Raw genomic sequence first — 3770 nt, forward strand, 5'->3', positions numbered from 1 at the left:
TCCCTGGTGGCTCAGAGGTTAAAGTGTCTGCCTACAATGCAGGAGACCCAGGTTCGATCCCTGGGTCAGGAAGATCCCCTGGAGAAGGAAATGGTAACCCACTCCAGTATTCTTGCCTGGAGAATCCTATGGATGGAGGAACCTGGTAGGCTACAGTCCACAGGGTCGCAAAGAGTCTGACATGACTGAGTGACTTCACACACACACAAATGCCCTATAAATACTAGCTACTCACTATGTTAATAAGATGCCTGTGGCTGCTGAGCTATAAATTAAAATTCCCAGTGAGGAAAAGAAGATAAGGATATGAATTTCAGCACTGCCTGGGCTCCTGTACCCCCTCACAGAATGTCACCCAGGTAGGGGTGTGCTCTGCCAATGGGAAGCACCAGGAGCAGAGGTCAGCATACAGGCGGCAGGAAGGTGGCAGGCCCCCTGTGGACACAAGAGCATGGGGATCTCCCCATCAAATGCCCCTGGCCAAATTCTCATGGGAAAAGTCACCATCTGGGGACTCTTGCCACCGTACCACATAAGCAGAGGTTAATGAGGCTCAGCCGGATAGGGATGTGGTGGATAGCTGTCACCACAGATAAGAACCCTGAGGAACCATGGCAGGTTCAAAGTCTTTTCTTATCTAATGGTGGGAGATTAAGTGAGAGATTATGATTATAAAGCAACAAGAGTTGGGGAGAGTGTGAAAGTAATTGGTTAGGTCTAGAGCAAGTTTATCAATGCTTCTCAGCATTAACATATTTGAGACCCAGTTATTTTTTTGTTGGTGGGGAGGTGGGGTTGTCCTGAGCATTTTAGGATGTTTAGCAGCATCACTGGCCACTACCTCCCCAATGCTGGAAGCGCTCCTCTCTCAAGTTGTGGCAGCCAAAAACATCTCCAGACTTTGCCCAAAGCTTTACCCATGGTGAGAACCTCTAGTTTAGAGAGAGAGCAAGCTGAATATATCATTCACTCATTCCATTTGATGTGACGGTTAAAGGCCTAGATGGTGAATCCAGATCACCTGGGTTTCCATTCCATCTCCACCACTTCCTGACTGTGTGATCCTGGACAATTGCTTCACTTCTTTGTGCTTCGCAGAGCTGTTGTAAAGATCAAATGAAATAACATGTGCTGTATGCTCAGCCTCTTCTGTCGTGACTCTTTGCGACCCTATGGACTGTAGCCCACCAGGCTCCTCTGTCCATGGGATTCTCCAAGCAAGAAATACTGGAGTGGGTTGCCATGCCCTCCTCCAGGGAATCTTCCTGGCCCAGGGATTCAACCTTCACCTCTTATGTCTCCTGCATTGTCAGGCGGGTTCTTTACCACTAATGCCACCTAATGAAAAAACTTAGTTCAGAGTCCAGCCAAGTGTCAGCTATTCACTGAGTGCATGATAAGTGCTGGACCCTAGCCTGAGCCCCGAGGGTCCCTACATTCAATTCCTCCCACCACAAACAGACTGGACTTGTTTTAAACTTAAATATTTCAATGAAAGTATAACATGCATAGAGGAAAATGCACAAATCATAAATGTACAGCTCCGTACATTTTCACAGAGCAAATGTATCCAGGTAACCAGCCCCTGGATGAAAACCTGAGCTTGGTCAACACCCTAGAAGACACCGTTAGGCCTTCTTCAGATGGTCTTTTTTTTTTTTTTAATGGTCCATACCCTCCCTTCCCCTAAGCATTTTTTTTGTAACAACCTAATTTTATTTTTTGACTGTGCTACATAGCATGTAGAGGTCTAGTTCCCTGACAAGGGATCAAACCTGCGCCCCCTGCATTGGAAGCTCTGAGTCTTAACCACTGGACCATTAGGGAAGTGCCTCCCCTAAGCAGTTAATTATGCTGTTCCCTCTAGCTCCTGATTCCCTTTGTTTTTACTCTGACCAAGTACTGCTTATTCCTTTTTCCCCCATTTTTTTATTGTAGTAAAACATATATAACATGTGGTGGTTTACTCGATAAGTCATACCTGACTCTATGTGACCCCATGGACTATAGCCTGCCAGACTCCTCTGTTCATGGGATTCTCCAGGCAAGAATACTGGAGTGGGTTGCCATTTCCTTCTCCAGATATATAACATAAAATGTGCTTATTTTAACCATTTTCATATGTGCAGTTCAGTGGCATTAACTACTTTCACATTGCATGCAACCCTCACTACTCTGTTTCCAAAACTTTTCATCACGATTTTCAGCTCAAAAACCATCCCATCCTTCCAGAACAAAATTCCACTGGCTCGCATGGCCTCACTCCTATCCCCATGACCTCATTTCCTGCCACATCGTTACTCCTCTCCGGCCTGATGGCTTTCTTACCTTTGTGTATGCCGCTCCCTCTTCCTGGAATGCTCTTCCCTTTCCAAACACATAGCTCGCTTCTGCTCAAATGGCACCACCTCCTCAGAGATGCCATTCTGGGCCTGCAGACCTAAAATAGTCACACAAACCTCCACCATTCCCTAGCCTTTTACTTTGCTTTACAATCTCACTTTATACATTTGTTAATTTCCTGGGACTCCAGTAAAATTTAAACTGCTTGAGGGACTTCCCTAGTGGTCCAGTGGCTAGGCTTCCATGCTCCCAATTCAGGGGGCCCGGGTTCAATCCCTGGTCAGGAAACTAGACCCCACGTGTGTGCCACAGATAAGACCTGGCACAACCAAAGAAATAAATATTTTAAAATAAATACGCAAACTTCTTGAGAGCAAGACCCAGTCTATCTTATTTATTTCTATATTCACAGCGCCTAAAAGCGTAAGCTGTCATGTTATAGATACTCATTAACTAAATTTATCAATTGAATTAAATGACATGATACAGGTAAGTGCTGTTTGCTGTGCTCCTTTACTCAAGGGAGGCACTATCTCTTCTTGGTTGTTTTTTTTAAAGAATTTCCACTCAAGCAGTAAGCATTTATTTACCTGTATGGTAGGCAGTAGTCTAAGAATGACCCTCATTCAAGTCCTCCTTAAGTATGTGTGAAACCTCTGAATATGATGTGATATTATTCCTGTGATTATGTTATATGGCAAAAGGGCGACTATCTGGACAGGTGAGCATACTCTAATTGTAGGAGCCCTTTAAAAGCAGAATTTGGTCTGGCTAGTGCTAGAGAAAGTTGTCAGCTTGAAGATGGAAGGGCCACCAACATTCAGGCAGGTCGAGGAGCTGAGAGTGGTCTCCAGCTGACAGCCAGCAAAGGCGTGAGGACACCATTCCTGCAACCACAGGAAAGTAATTCTGTCAACCAACTGAAGAGACTTGGAAGTGGACTCTTCCCCAGAGCATCCAGGGAGGCATTCAGACTGACCAACCTCTTGATTTCAGCCTGTGAGACTCTAAGTGGAGAACCACATGGAGTTCACTGCTGATGGCCACGAGGCTATGTAAGTCTGCCCTTTCTCCAGACACTGTTTGAGAAAGAGAGGAGGGAATAAAAGGTATGTTCATTAGAATGCAGAGTCAGCTCCTCTGACAAAGACCAAAGTGACAGTGACACAAACAAGATAGGTTTCTCTTGTGAAACACAAGTGTTGGAAGTCCAGGGCTGACAGATTGCCTGGTGTTAGGGACCCAATTTCCTTCTGTCTTGAGCATTTCCATTCCTAGATTGTTGACTTTATCTGGTCCCAAGTGGCTCCACACCATGTCACATTCCAGGCATCTGGCTGGAAAATGTACATGCACATTGGCCAGAACTGAGGCACATGGTCATACCTGGCTTCAAGGGAGGCTTGGAAGTGCAGTCTCTAGTTGGG

General features: G+C 45.5%; 1 non-coding gene across 1 annotated transcript; it reads left to right on the top strand.

Moving 5' to 3' along the window:
- Positions 1-73, top strand: TRNAC-ACA (transfer RNA cysteine (anticodon ACA)). The gene has a single exon. It is a non-coding gene; the product is annotated as a tRNA-Cys (tRNA).
- The last annotated feature ends 3697 nt before the right edge of the window (positions 74-3770 follow it).

The sequence above is a fragment of the Muntiacus reevesi genome, chromosome 15 (genome assembly GCF_963930625.1).
Source record: "Muntiacus reevesi chromosome 15, mMunRee1.1, whole genome shotgun sequence".
In the NCBI taxonomy this organism is placed as follows: Eukaryota; Metazoa; Chordata; class Mammalia; order Artiodactyla; family Cervidae; genus Muntiacus; species Muntiacus reevesi.